This window comes from Amphiprion ocellaris, chromosome 11 (assembly GCF_022539595.1).
Source record: "Amphiprion ocellaris isolate individual 3 ecotype Okinawa chromosome 11, ASM2253959v1, whole genome shotgun sequence".
NCBI lineage: Eukaryota > Metazoa > Chordata > Actinopteri > Pomacentridae > Amphiprion > Amphiprion ocellaris.
Genome location: NC_072776.1, coordinates 9,942,949 through 9,959,201, shown reverse-complemented (window position 1 = coordinate 9,959,201; position 16,253 = coordinate 9,942,949). Strand labels below are relative to the sequence as shown.

The 16,253-nt window shown below is 37.8% G+C and overlaps 1 protein-coding gene across 2 annotated transcripts in view; it reads right to left on the bottom strand.

The window, feature by feature from the left end:
• The window catches only part of csrnp3 (cysteine-serine-rich nuclear protein 3), a 33,082-nt gene extending 19,798 nt beyond the window's left edge, over positions 1-13,284 (bottom strand). Inside the window, exons 1-3 of one of the 2 annotated variants that reach the window (XM_055015235.1) lie at positions 13,034-13,284; positions 12,101-12,141; positions 6,228-6,386 (exon numbers count right to left, since the gene is read on the bottom strand). The gene's annotated coding sequence lies outside the window, so the exon portion shown is untranslated. The remainder of the gene's footprint in view (positions 1-6,227; positions 6,387-12,100; positions 12,142-13,033) is intronic. The other variant, XM_023284909.3, reaches the window with a different exon arrangement.
• Positions 13,285-16,253: the final 2,969 nt, after the last annotated feature.

Below are 16,253 nucleotides of genomic sequence, written 5' to 3'. Positions count from 1 at the left end.
CCTGAGCAGCTCAGTGTCTTCCTGCTTTATTTAGCTGCAGCCAAACATTTCCTCTGCTTCTGTTCACCACTGAACTGGGTTTGGCTCCGTTGCTTTAATTTGTTCTTTAGGCGTTGGCTTGCAGCTTCCAGCAGTAAAACACAGTTTAATGTGCTTCTTGGTGTGTTTTAGGGCTTTGTACTGGATAGTTGTCTTGGTAAATGTGGTTCTTTAGCCACAGTTAGCACATGGTGCTAATGTGTGCAGTGATTAGTGGATTTGATGCAGCTGAGTTGTCTTTATCTTGGCTGTAGTGAGTCTTTAGAGGTTTTTGGCCAGACACATTCTGTATTCTTGTTTGTGAACCCACGTTGGTTGTCCAGAAGGTAAGAGTTCCTGTCCTGATTCTCTGTTCTCAGAGCTTCTCTGGTAGGCTGCAGGAGACTTTAGCGTTTGGGTTGTGCTAGTTTGGTTTTTGTATGGTTTCATTTGGACGACTATCTTGAGGCCCCTCCATGTGGTTTAGTGAGGTTTTCTGGAACAGTTCTACAAAGCAACCTGTAGCAGAAGAGACTTTGAGAGTTTTAGGAAGTTCTGGAGAGCAGACTTTAGAGCAGCAGAAACATTTGTCAGCAGTTTGAGCAGGAGAAGGTGAGCTTCAGAGTAGAAATGAGACGGAAATCTTCTTGACCCGTGTGGTGAGGTCCTGTACCAAGAGTTTGAGCAGCTTGTGAAGAGTCTGTAGTTCTTTGGTCTGAAAGCACAAGAAGAGTGGACTCATTAAAGGAGAAAACAGGAGCTATTGTTGGTTCTTCTGTCGCACTGCAGTTTCCTTAGATTGAGTATCAAGTTTATATTTTAAATGATTTACTATGTGAGCCCAAGAAGACTTCGATAAACTCCCTCCATCCCCTGGACACAACAGATTTTATTACGATGTTAAATGGTTTTTTGTTTTTTTTTTTTGGAGTTTTAATCATTGTTTTAGCATAGTTTTTTTTCTCTTTGCTTGTTTAGTTTTGTCATCTGTGTGAAAGGTGCTAAACAAATAAAGTTGAATTGATAAACTGAATAATTGACTAACTCATGATTGTGACAACAGAAGTATTTTCATGGTGATTTAAGGGTTTATTTCATTTGTAAGGTTGGGGTTAAAATCCTGACAGAAAAAGAAGATTAAAGAAATAAACTACATAACAAAAAGCAATGAAATCAAAGGAAAAAAGCCTTTAATACAATAAAATTTTTTAAAAGTTTTATTATTAAAAAGTATTTTTTTAAATGTTTAATGTTCTTCTTGTCAAATTGTATTTTTTAAATGTTTAATATTCTTCTTGTTGTATTTTTTTAAATCTGTAATTTTTAATATTTGTATTTTAAAAATTTTGTTTAATTTCATACTTACATGTATTGTATCTTGTTGAATTATCTCATTCAATATTTTGTCTTTTTAATATAGTTAAACATTAAATACAATTAAATGATGTTAAACAGAACGTTAAACCTTAAGATTTAATCGAAACATTAAATATTGGGAAAGAAAAAGAAACTCAAACAAGCCGATAAAACATTTGAAAAAAACAAACATTAAAAAGACAAAACATTTGGAAATCAAATCAGACATTAGAAAAGAATTAAAGGTGAGAAAAGAGCAAAACTAAACATTTAAGAAGAATTAAACTAAAGACAAAACATTTGAAAAGACACCAGTTAGACTTTAGAAGATCAAATTAAACAGAAGAGACAATAAAATGATCAAAAAGAGCAAAAACAGATAAAAGTCTTAAAAGTGTTTTCTAGTCTGAAACGAAAACATCAAGTTGTTTCTTCAAACATTTCCTCTTTCTATGTTCTTGGTTTGATTGTGGATAGATTTACTAAGAACTCATTTCAGAAAACTGCTTTCCAGATAAAGTCTACTAGTAGTTGAAGGCATTTATCAAACTAATGTTACCTTCTGATCTCCACAAACTTTACTGTCCAGTGAAGAGAATCAAAGTTTGTTGAGGATTTCTAAAAATCCCACAGGTGAAGGTCTGAGAAGAACTCAGATTGATGGTCTAAATGTGAAATCAAGACTCATGGTCACAAGTTTTAAGGCTTCTGTTAACCAGAAAGTTCAAACTAACAGAGAAGTACTGAGAAACTTTTAAAATTTCAGTCCTCAGACTGTCTGAAGGTTCAAACTAACAGAGAACTACTCAGGAACTTAGAAGATATCAGTCCTTGGACTGTCTGAAAGTTAAATCAAACAGAGTTGGACTTGTTGGACTGTTGGACTTAGAAAATTTCAGCCCTCAGACTGTCTGAAAGCTCAGGTCCTGAGGACTCGGGAGGTGTGGAGGCTTTGGAAAGTCTTGGAACTGAGGGTTCCACCCTCCAGCACAAAGGCTGAAGCCCAACCTCCTGAGAAAAACGGTCGAGACGAGACACGAGTTAAAAAAAAACTCGAAAACAACAAAAAATAGATGATAAATGTGCAAAAAAAAGAAGAATCAGTATCTGAGCGAGTAGCTCAGGGGATAAGAAGACAGACTACCAACTGGAAGGTCGCAGGTTCAAGACCCACCACCGGCCTTTTTCTTTCTTTGTCTTTGTCAGGATTTTGATAAAATTTAATAAGTGTCTGGTCTTGAACCAGCGACCTGCAGCTCCATAGGCAAATCCTTAACTCACTGAGCTACAGATCAGATGAAAAAAAGTAATTTCGTCGTCCCTTTGTCATCGTAGTTTCCAAGTGACCACACAGGTGGAGCCAAGGCGGAGTCTGGGTGGAGTCAGGGCGGAGAGTAGGCGGGGAGGTGGGTGGCGGCCTCCTCCCTCTACTCCCCCACCTCCCCCCACCGCCCACCACACCTTGCCCGACGAGTTCTTCGAGTCTCCACGAGTTCTTCGAGTCTCGACAGGTTTTCCTGAGTTTCCATGAGGTCGGAGGCAGAACAAGTTTTCATGAAGAGGTGTTGAAGTCGGCCAGGATGGACTGACTTTTTACAGCGACTAGAAGGAAGACGACTAGAAGAGCAGGTCTTTAACCACCATCCATAAAATCCATGGAGTCGGCTCCAGAGAAATGAAAGAAGGTCAACTTTTATCAACCTACATCCAGATGTTCAACTTGATATCTTTACATTGACATTTTTAGCACCACAAACCTTTAGTATCACACTTTATTATCATTTATTAGGACTTTAATGGAATCCACCAGCAGATTTAGTTTTTGTTGACAAACTTTATTCTTGTCATCGTGGGACAGCAGTATTTAAAACTGTTCCTTCTATTTGACCTCATGTTTATTAGTTTTAGTGGAGAAAGTTATTTTAGTTGTCCATTAGTCTCTTAAAAACCAAATAAATTGGATTAGTCAAGAGGTTTAAATTTCTTACTTTGTCATATTTTAAATATGACAAAAAATATAAAAATAAAGTGTCTTGAGACAATTTGACCTGTATTTGGCGTTATATAAATAAAATTGAATTCAAATTGTATGTATCTTGTAATGTTGGAGTAATTCAGCCATATATGTTGGAAAACACATTTTCTTTGTCCATTAATCAATTGATTGTTTTCTCCAGTAATTCATTTCTTGTCTTGGTTTATAAAATGTCAAACCCAAATATATTCAGTTTACTGTCATAAAAACCAAAAAGATTTACATTCATGATGCAGGAATCAGGCAGTTTTTCACTTTTTATCTTAGTTTAGTCAGAAAGATAGTTGACAATGTGTGAATTGTTGCAGCTTGTGAGCCGCAGAAGGTTTTAATCTTTGCGGCAGAGTGTCAAAAAACATTTAGAAACAAACATCAACAAAACAGCAACAACAAAGATTTGAAAATCATTAAAGGGAAATCCAACTTTTGCATGACAATGTCTAGTTAAGGGACGTTTATTTCCAATATAAATGTGTGATATTCATCCTCTGGAGCTTTCTCTTCACATCGTCTTCCACCTGGACTGGTTTGGTTGGGAGCATGTGCAACAAACATTTGAAAAACTGCACTTTAACATCAATGAATGACACTGAAGTATAATCTCTACATAAATGAGACTGAGTCTGGATGTGCTGCTCTGTCATTAACTCCTAAGTTTAGGGAAAGTTCAAACAAAAGAGGACAGTTCAGATAAGACTTGAGAATGAGCTTATTTTGAACAAACATCTCAGACTTTCTGAGCTTCAGCACTTCTAGCAAGATATTTTAACAACAAGCAACTCAAGAGATCCAGAAGTTGGAGAGAGTTAGCTTTAGCTGAGCCAAAGAACATGTGGGACGCTAAGCTAGCAAACATTTCAGACATTTCTCTGTGAATTCTGAGAAATAATTTCCTATTTAATGACAGAGCTACACATCTTAACTCAGTCTCATTAAAACAGACTCTAATTCAGTGTCATCCATCCATATTAAAGTGCAGTTACCCAAAATGTTTGTTGCATGAGCTCCAACAAAACCTGTCCAGGTAGAAGGCCACTTTGACAAACAGGAAGTGGAAGATTCCAAGCAGATTTATAGAAGGGGAAACCGGACTGTACTAAGTGTAGTTAAGTATAGAGGGGTGTTTTGTGGGTTTTTAGGGCTGATAATGATTATCAGTGAGACATCTGGAGTAGATATTCATTTGCAGTAAATGAAAGTATTTAAAATCTTGGAGTTAAACTTAGAAGAACACAAACTCTAACAGAAAACTTTGTTGATATGTTTTTGTTTTGTTTACAGATGTTAAGTTAAAGGAGTTTTATTCGTGACGTATAACCAATCACATCACTCCAGAAGACAGAGCGACCACAGGTAGATAAAGGTTCAGAGCCAAAGTAGCGCCATTTTTAAATGTATTTATTACTGTAAATCAGTAAAAAATAAAATACTGATAATCAGTAAATCAGTCAGTCCACAATTACTACAATTCTACAATGTATGTCTCTTTCCTTTGACTTGTTATTTGTACAATATACGATGTATATTGTGCCGTTTTTTCATACCAAAGGCTATACTATGATGTTTTCTAAGAGACATACGATGCTACTCTGTTCTGGCTCTGGGCTGCTGCACTCCTCCTCTGTTGTTTTCTGGATTGTACTCAGCTGCATGCCTTCGTCCACCCGGCCTCCGTTGACTCGTCCCGCCTGCCGTCTCTGGAGCTGAAGCTGGATTAGAACAGACCAAAGTACAGTCCAATCACGATGCCAGCTGCCTCTCAAAAGGCTCCTTCATCTGGCAGGTGGCGGCACTTCTTCTGAGGGGAAGCTGAGCTGGCCCAGCAGAACTTTGGAGATGTGTTCCAGTGGTTGGTGGATGTGTGGGGAGATAGAGAGGGACCTTTGAATTATTCAGAAAGGAAAACAGGAAACCCAATGGTAGTTTTGGTTTAGGGTGCTACTGCGGTGTGTTCTTGGGTTTTAAGAGGTGAACAGGAAGAGTTTTTTTTCGTATTGATTATCTTTTACTTTGATCCTGGTTGGAATGCCCATCAATGTCAACATGAAGTTTACTTTTAGTTCTGTTTATTTATTTTTATTTTACTAACACCCATTTGCTTTTAACCCCCTCACATGTTGTGTTGTTGTAAACTTACTCTTTCAAATAAATTCTCGTCTAACCCTCTGGAAACCAGCGTTTGGACTGTTTTTGTGTTGCTCCTCACCTACTGACAGCTGTGGACTAAAGGCTATACTCTGACGTTTTTAGAGCGACATGCTATACTATGATGTTTGTTGGGCGACATGCTATACTATAGGCTTTTTTAATTGACATATTACTGACGTTTTTTTTGTTTTAGTTTTTTTTGTTTTTTAGCAACATATTATAAGAATTTGAACAGTTTTAAAAGTTACTATACTTTTACTTGTGCAATGAAATATTATTCTATGGCATTTTTTAGATGACATATTATACTCTGATGTTTTCTTGAATTACATACTATTTTGACAATATACTGCACTATGACATTTTTTGAACCACATATCATACATGACAATTTTAGGCAACATCCTATCATTTTGCGCTTTTTGAACCACATAATAATCTATGTTTTGTTTTTTTTCTTGCCAACATGCTGTACTATGAACTACAGGCCATACTATGTTATTCTTGAGTAAAGCATACTATACTTTGACATTTTCTGAACTAAATCCTATACTATGGCGTTATACACAGAGTGCTTTGGTTACATGTTGATTTATAATCTAGATTTTTTTCTGTTTTGTTTTTTGACAGGATTACCACAGACCTGACTGTGAACACCGTCGACACCCACCTCAGGGAGACGCTGTCTAAGATCTCAAGGCTGCTTGGTCGTGGTCTTTCTGGCACATACTCTTCAAAGGTGAGCCGGGAAGTTTAACACTGATGGAATGACACCAGGTCTAGGCCGACAAACTTCCAATTCCTCCTCAACCCATAGTCTCTGAGAAACCTACATGGAGTAAGAAAAGTAGACAAAGTAAGTAAGTCTGTACACAACATATTAAAAAAGAAATCATGCTAATAAATTAAGTACAAATAACCGAATTCGCCAATATACTGGAGACCAGAGCTATTTAATTTGATAAGTATAACCTTGTTCAGTAACATTTCAATTATTTGAGAGCAGTCCTAAAGAACTGCCTGTAATCCCAATCATAAAACGGGTTTGGAGGAAGAACATCGATGGTAATCTGGATATATATGAGTTAGGCTTTATAACTACTATTGGTAGTATTGGTGGTAGTAATAGCAATATAACTTCTACTAGTAGTAGTGGTAGTACACACTACTGCTGCTGATACTGGCACTGCTACTACAATTTGTAATACTATTACAAATGCTGATACTACTTCTACGACTCTAACAGCTGTTTATACTACTACTGCTGCTTGTACTTCTAGTATTACTACTACTGCTTGTACAACTATACTACAGCTACTATTAATCGTCTGGTATTTGGTTGTCAAGCTGCTAGCTCGCCTTAGCGTTTTGCTAGTGGCTAACTAGTTAGCTCTCATAGACTGGAAGCTCTCAACAAGATTTCATAATGAAAAAAGAGCCAAAAACTATTCTTACCTATGAAAAGTCATTCCAAGTTTCCTTGTCTCAATCGTACGACGCAGTGTGTTATTGTATGCAGCACAGTGAGCCGGCATACTTCTTGTTTCCGTTTTCACGCCGTCTACATCAACGGAATGCACTGAAACTTTGCCTCCACTAGCTTAGCCTCGCTGTAGCACGCAGTTCAAAGGGGCGTGTCCTATCTACTCATTCATATCTATGAGAACAACGGTGGCTACACATAAGGACGCAGGACGTTGATTAGCTGCGTAAATACCATTATATACAGTCTATGGCAGCCCTATTCAATTAGCGGCCCGCGGGCCACATGCGGCCCGAAAGCAACCCTCGAGTGGCCCTAAAGCAACTGCCGAGTGATTGGGAATTGGGTCCGAGAAAAACAGAAAAAGCATCTTTCAGTAACACTCACAAGTTCTTACAAAAATTCCAACATTATTGCAAACATTGAATGCAACACTTACCGTAACCTAGCAACTAACCCACAATGCCTTGCGTTGAGGAGACGCGTTTGAAAAGTTATCATTAGCAGTTCTAAACAGGCGAAAATAGCAGCATGTCTTTTTCTATCCTGAAACGACAAATCGGCGAGGAAAACCGTCGGTTTAATCCTGCGTGGACTGACAAGTATTTATTTATTTACCACCAAGTCCGAACGCCAAACCAATGCGTTTACTCTGCAACGAGTGCTTTGCAGCGCTGAAAGATTATAATGTCCGAAGACACCACATTGAAAAACATGCCGCGTTTCGGACAAACTTTCCTGAGGGATGTCATGAGAGAGCGGCTATAATTCAGAGTTTGACTGCATCTTACAACCGGAGCTGTACTACAATGAAGCGGACCTGCACAGCTCAGGAAAGGGCCACGAAAAAGAGGCCGTTGACAGACTCAGAAACTGTGAAGGACTGCATGTTGGCTGTCGTGGATGAAGTTTTAACGGACGATAAAGTTAAGACGAGTGTGACATCTGCTATCAAACAGGTCTGACACGTCAAACATTCTCGCCACAGATGTCTTCGAGACATGGTAAGTGCAACAAAGCAGCGTGCTGTAGCAGACACTAAAGGTAGTTTTATGTATTTATGTGACTATTTTCTGTTCACTTATTATAAGTTTAATATTTAAGAAAGACATTTTGTTTTGACAGTTATTTCACTTAGTATCACTTTATTGTGCACTTTGATGTCAGCTTTATTTCGTTTCAAAGGGATAGTAACTATCACTGTGCCTACTGTTTATTTTTTTGATTATATGCACTGAAGCTGTGACTGTCTCAGATGAGACCAAATATGGACAGGGACAAACTCTGTTTTTTGTTATTTCAAAAGAAGAAAAATGTCTCAAGTTCTGAAAAGTTACTGTTAAGCAAGTTACTTTTTAATGCACTTTGAGGTGTGACCAAAACAAAAGATGGTGTTTCTAATCGGCATTTAGTTTTTATGTTCATATGCACCTTAACGTGCTTATATTTACCTATCAAAATGTGTTGAAGTTGTGTGTTTGAAATGTAACATTTAAAGAAGCAGTATTTCAGCACAGGTTTAGTTTAAGTACTGCTCTTCTATTGTGTTTATGTCCTTTTGGATGTGGCAATACGTTAGTAAACATCCAGTGGGTTTGTTATCTTATCTGTTTGTGTTTATTTTAAATGGTTAACTTTGCTCACTGTCTGCTAAAAACATCCGGCCCAGCTCATGTTCTTAGTCTGAAAATCCGTCCCAAGTCAATTTTTAATTGAATAGCCCTGGTCTATGGTAAATACGTATGTGAATCGCATCATTGGCTGCAGCAGCCAGTCACCGGTCACTCACTGACTCACACTGAAAAATAGCACAGAATGAAATGTTATGTGTTTATTTTATTTACAATTTAGGTTGGATTTTTTTTTCTGTGCACGCAGATTTTCTGTGCGCGGAGACCGTATCAGCAGTGCGCAATTGCGCACGCGCGCAGCTTAGAGGGAACAGTGGACCTAATGTATCTGTCATTTATTTTTGCAGACTGTTTTGTTTTTATGTTGGACTCTGCCACTTATGGGAAGAAGCTGCCAGAGAAAAGAGATTTTAAATGTTTAAAGAAGCCTATAATTCAGATTTTTACACTTTAACTCTGACCTTATAAGTACTTCATATAGAGAATCATTCATTTCACCTTTTTAAACAAAAAATTCCTGATGTATATTATCGCTTTTACAAAAGCTACACGGTCAAAATGGCAGCCTCGATGAATTAACAAGTCGCACAATAACATGCACTTCAATTACGTGAAATCAAAATCAAAATGTACCCTCTACAGCGATTGCAAAGAAAACAAACAATTATAAAATCACTTAATTTTGTCTTAATGGCTGCACTTACTTTAGCTGTATGGAGCATTTAAGTAATGCTTTACCATGCACCGACAAATGAAACTCATTAAGCCGGGAAAATATGTCTTCTTTTCTTGACATTTGATTTGCTGGCAGCAGACAAAAGATTCCAAATAGGTGTCATGGCAACATCTCAAGAGAGTGCAATCCTGAACCGTGAAAGCCCGGCATAGCTCAGCCAGGAAGGAGCCAAAGACACAAAAAGAGTCACATCAAAAGCTTCTAAATTGGAACCATGAGCCCTGCTGAGACACACAAAGCAGCTACGTAATCTAAAAGGTTGATATTAGTTCACACTCTAATCCTGCTGTATACTTCACTGATGCTGCAATGTTAATTTTGTGTTTGTTAGAAGAAGCGTCAATTAAAATATACAGTAACAATTAAGGAAAATGACCATTGAATATGGAATGTGGAAGGCAGAGTTATTGAGTACCAAACCGCTTATTGTTCTTGTTAAGAGGTTAACAAAAACAGTGTATATAAAACTAGAAAATGCTGCATGATCAGCAATGCTGTATTCATTTACCAGCCTGTTATTCGATGGTCTTTTGCTAAATAATAAGAAAAATTTCTGCGTTTCAACTGAAAACACAATTTAATTTACCCTTGAAGAGAATCTTTTTATTATGATATTCCTGAAACATGTCAATTGGGCAATATAATGTCACATTCTCTTATCAATACACTAGCGACAAATAGTGAGCATTTTATTAAAACCTGCAGACGTTCTAAACAGATTCCCAAATCAATTTGAGTTACTACAGTCACTACTTTGTGACTACTTGTGGTGGCATTTATCAGATGAATGAGGGTAATGTGAAGTGAAGTTTATCAACCTGCAGTGAAGAAGAAGGAACTAAGAGGGAGAGCGCACACAAAGTGGGGGAAAGGGCAAATTAATTGAAATGACACATTATTAAAACTGAATTATAACAATAATACTCACACACACTGATTCAGTATTGCAGCAAACAAATATATGTCTTGAAATGTTATCATCTGTGAATCGCTGCATCGTCTGTCATGATAGTATGGCATCCTGCTAATGTGGACAATCTTTATATCCTATTTCTGCATGGTCACTGGGGTAAAAACATGAGGAACTAACAGTGCTCTTAAACTGCAAATGAGCTGAACCAACATACTTCTGTGTGTATGTAAACTTCCCTTCTTTTTTCAGTGTAATTCCTATGGTTCAATATTTTACATTTAGAAATGTAGCCTGCTTGGGGAGTGAAATAGGGGTGGTTTTCTCAAACAGCAGAATTATTCTTTACACTTCACTATCAAGTTCTATTTCTGGCATTTTTGGATACATTTTAGTGACGGAAAATACACCAAGGGAATTGTACATTTCATTTAAAAACAGTCCTTGACTTATCCCATACATGAGGTAAGACATCAAACCAGGTGTATTAAAACCCACTGTACTGAACATCACAAGAACTACTACCACTCCGGCATATTTTTTATTACTTGCCTCACAAATGTACAGTAAAAAATCACAAACCAGTTAGTCCTCTGCAGTGCTTCCAATCTGACCTCAACTCACTCTCAGTCTCTCTGAACCTCCAAGTTAAGCTTAAAGCCGTGAATTCCTGTTGTCCCCTCATGAAAGGGAACAACACAGTTTTATCTGCGCACGTGGACCTTTGTGTGCAGACAACTCACCCACATCAGCCTCCTGCAGAGAGACTCTCCTCAGTGCTGCTAAGCCATAACACCTCTCCTGTGAATCTTTAATGGACTACACTTACTGTTATCAAGCTTTAGCCATCTGCGTTACAGTATGTAATACCAGCATGGCTGAATCACTTATTCAAATAAGCCAGCTTAATGATGCCGCTTTTCACAAGTAAATACATCTACTTAATGTTTCAATGTCCTTTAACTCTGTGCCACATGTACTAATTAAATTCGGCTCCTCTGAGGACTGGGTGCTGATAGATTGAGGAAGCAGATGGATTGAGGAGGAAAAATACATAGAAAATGAGAGGCTGCACTGTCCAAACACACACACACACACACACACACACACACACACACACACACACACACACACACACACACACATTCATTCAGCCCAACTCCTCACCTCTCAGATCTCAACCACAAATATGGAAATGATTGTGTGACTGTGTGCGTGCATGGTTGCATGTTGAAGTGCATGCAGACAACTATGGACCGTTGGACTGCCTTTTTCCTGACAAAAGAGGAACAATAAAGAAGACAGCACTGGATAACGATGCTGCCACATTCACATCCAGCAGTTCACACGAGGATATATGTGTAGACATAAATGCCTTAGAACTACATGGTTTGATAGGCAGTAAAAAAGCTCATCTATATGTCTTCTGTGCCATGAACATACGTTGAGTTCTGTGTTTTCTCATTTTTGTAACACTGGTGGTTTACAGACAAAAAGCAAATATCAAACATATAATATGACATATTGTAGAAAGAATATGTCCTCTTTTCATCATTGTGATATCAGAGGCATCTCTCTAGTATAATCCAGTGAGAATAGCGCAGCTGTCTGTATTGACTAAACACTGCTGTCTGCATCAACATCACATCATATCTTGTTATCCGAGGGTCTTTTGTGGCAGCGCAGCAACAGTTGTGTGAGCTTTGAACACCATCAATCTCGTAGGCATGAAACAATACATTAATGCATGTAAAGACTAAGCATGATGAAGATTTAGTCTTACCTTAGGATGAATATGTTACACTGTAACGACCCAGTTCGGCCCTGTGAGGAATAAAGAAGAGAAACATACACAATATTTATCTGTGCAGCCAATGTAAAATAAACTGACAGCATGACAACTGTACCATTTATAAAGAGATCATGCAAAATGCGCCTTTAAGAAATATGATTTACACTGTTTGTAGATACAAAATAAGATGGATACAAAGTATTTACTCTGGAATATTTGTTGCTATCACAACAGCAGGCTTTGTCACGGAAACTTTGCCATTTCAGCACTGACATATGAATGATTGACACAGCTTTATCTAAATCTCTTTGTGAGCCACTCTTTCCTTTATAGCTGAAGGGGGGGATAGAGGGGAGGTGGGGGTATCCCCGGGAGGGAAAGGGGGGAGCTGGGGGGAGAAACAGCCCTCTTCTGCCTCCTCTAACTGCTCTGCACTTGGCTCTGCAGGGAGCTAGACTGTCTTCTCCTAGTGGTCTGCATGAGAGGCCAGTTGGCCATATACCAGCAGAACTGCATGACACACATGTGTGCCCTCAAAAATGATGCACAAAGGGATGGGAGCTCCAACGTGAATGGTCCAAACTGGCTCTGAGTCTGTTCCATATATGAATATTGAACCTTTTGTGCACAAAGTGAGCAAAAACAACTGAAAATAGCTCAGAGATATTTTTTAAAAAAACAAACAAAAAAAAAAACTTGTCCTGAGCAGAGTGACTGCTGAGGTGTGATGCACAGTGTAGTTTAACAAATGGACCATTCAGGGACAATCCGCGTACTGAGGTAACAAAACAGCAGCAAATAAATGGGAAAATGTAAATTTACGCATAAGATTTTAAACACAAACAATTATAACAGGCCTGTCTTTTCATCTAACATACGTGTTTAAATACATTCGGCCTATCACCTATGATTGGTCATACTCACCATTCATTTCGTTACTATCATCAGTATCCAGTCAGTCAATGACGCCCCTCTCTCAGTGGACTTCACAGTTTCCCCCCTTAAACCATGTCGCGTTTTTTTTTTCTCCAGTGTGGGAGCGATAAAAAAAATAAATAAACCGGTACCGGACCCCGAGTAGCACCGGACTGACTGACCGGCACCGCTGTCGCATACAGCAGAGCTTAAACAAGCACTCCTTCCTGCTGTTCGGGGAACAATGGTGCAGCATCAGACTGACAGCTTCACGGACAACGTGACTCACTCTGTCCAATCATGGCTTCATAAAGCAGGAATCAGCCGCAGAGCGCTGCCTCCTGCCCACTGGAGCCTCAGCGCAAATCCCCCTGTAGCATGTGCTGACTGTGGCCATGGAAGGTGGGTTTGATCGTGGCTTTAAACATTTCAGCTGGAATTATGCTGTTTATTAGGCAACAATGTATTCAGATGAATAAATAACGATTGTACAAAAAGACAGTTGTATCCAGATGCACTGAAAAAAAAGTCATGTTTGGAACCAACCAAAAATTTAAAAATGTAGTTATGACAACTTCTAAAGAAATTATGTTCAACCAACAAGCTACATTGAATGTGAAAATTGAAAATTGAAAATGTCCCGGCATGTTCAGACAGAAGAGGGACATGAACTTCTGAACTCAAGGTGAAAAAAAATGAGCTTAAAAAAACATTTCTATTGAGTTACCTCAATCTGAATTCATTTTTACACCAACTAATGCAGAAAATTTAATTTGAATTGCACATAATATTAGGTTGATGCAACAATGTATCTAGAAAAATAAAGACAAAGAAAAAAACAATTGTATCCAGGTACACTCCTTAAAAAATGATGTTTGGGATCAACAAATCAAACTGAGTTATGGCCACTTCTAATGAAATTATGTTCAATTCTATAATTCTACAATTTCATTTATCAAAGCGGTGTACATCTGAGAGTAGATAAGCCAGCAAGCTACACTGAGTTAAGTGAAATAGTTTTTCCTCTGCAATCAAAGCTATTTTCAATTGCCAGTTGTAACCATCTGAAAATGTCCAGGCATGTTAAGACAGATGAGGGACATGAAATCCTGAACAGAAGGTGAAGAAAATTTATCTTATCAAGCCTATATTACTGAGTTACCTCAAACTGAATACATTTTTAAATCAACTAAAACAGAAATTTGAATTTAAATTATGCATAATATTAGGCTGATGCTCTTTGTAATTCAAATCTACATCAGTTACATTTCTTTTTTTCTGTCTTGCAAGAACACATTTAATTAAGTGAATAGACCCTTGAATTACTTTTAGGATTTGGATTTCCTGAAATAAGTCTGGATTTATTGTTTTGCTTATGTCATTAAAAGAATAAAACACAAAATGTATTTGTCTCGCACTTAAATGTTCCACTACAAAATATTTTAAAGAGTTATTGTGTCTCCAGGCTTTGAGGAGTTTTAGAAGCTGAACTTTATAGTCTAATACTGCTGCAACATTTTTACGACATCCGTCTTAAATGTATTGTATTACTGCGGTTTCTGGAATAATTATGGTTTTCAAACTTGTTACACATGGCAATGAAACTGATCAAGTTAAGAGGCTTATAAAAAGAAAGCTGCTTTGGCAAACACCCAAACAATACATTTCCAATTTAACTAGCCCCTGCTGCCTTTTGTGAGTTAAATCAGCCACATGTTAAAAAATCGAGGTTACAACAGAATGTGATGGCAAAGTTCTGCTTATTCTTATTCCTGTTTATTATAGTAAATAAAATATTCCACATAAAGCCCTAAACATGACTTCAGCAGGGCTAGAACAAATCAGCACAGCCCACTGCCATCTTGTGGCTGAAATGTCAAACTACAAATTGGAAAATATTAAAATATCTAATAATTTCGAATGGACCCAAACTGAACATTTAAGCACCACGTTTTCTTAACATTCTGCAAAATACATATTGTCATAGTATGTGTTATTACTTTAACTGAACATTAGTGGAGGAAGAATGAAATGAGATGATGATAAAAATTGATTTTCATATTATATGTGAATATTAGTGCAGTGTTGTGCATGAAATAAGACAAAACGTGTTTTATATTTTAGATTCTTCAAAATAGCCACCCTTTGCTTTGATCACTGCTTTGCACACTCTTGGCATCCTCTGAATGAGCTTCATGAGGTAGTCACCTGACGTGGTTTTCCAACCATCTTGAAGGAGTTCCCAGAGATGCTGAGCACTTGTTGGCCCTTTTGCCTTCACTCTGTGGTCCATCTCATCCCAAACCATCTGGACTGGGTTTATGTCAGGTGACTATGGAGGCTTGATGGTTTTTACAACTGCACTTGGGGATACATTCAAAGTTTTTGCAATTTTCCGGACTGACAGACCTTCAGTTCTTAAAGTAATGATGGACTGTCGTTTCTCTTTACTTAGTTGATTGGTTTTTGCCATAATATGGATTCTAACAGTTGTCAGATAGGACTGTCAACTGTGTACAACCTGACTTCTGCACAACTCAACTGATGGTCCCAACCCCATTAAGAAGGCAAGAAATTCCACTAATTAACCTTGACAAGGCACAGCTGTGAAGTGAAAACCGTGTCAGGTGACTACCTCATGAAGCTCATCCAGAGAATGCCAAGAGTGTACAAAGCAGTACTCAAAGCAAATGGTGGCTATTTTGAAGAATCTAAAATATAAAACATGTTTTGTCTTCTTTCACACTTTTTGTCTACTACAATATTCCATATGTGTTCATTATTAGTTTTGATGCTTTCAGTGAGAATCTACAATGTAAATAGTCATGAAAATAAAGAAAAAACATTAAATGAGAAGGTGTGTCCAAACTTTTGACTGGTAGTGTATATCCGAAGTGGCATTGTATGTAATATGGAACCTACAGAAGATGAATGTACTACAATACATTATGCATTGCTATACATACTGTATATGTATATACTCTGTATATTGCATACTACTATGGTACTAATGTGTTACCAGCATTTCTGTTATTTCTGTTTTAATAATTGGATATTAATGGCTAGTGAATGATGCATTTGGAACCTTTTTGAATTAGGAAGTGTACACGCATTCTCTTCCACTAAGGCTGAAAGCTGTATCAGCCTTGTAATGGTCAGCAAAACGCAGGCATCACTACTGATGTGTCTGTGCTCTGTTGATGTGCCCCAGCAGGCCATGACCGTATGA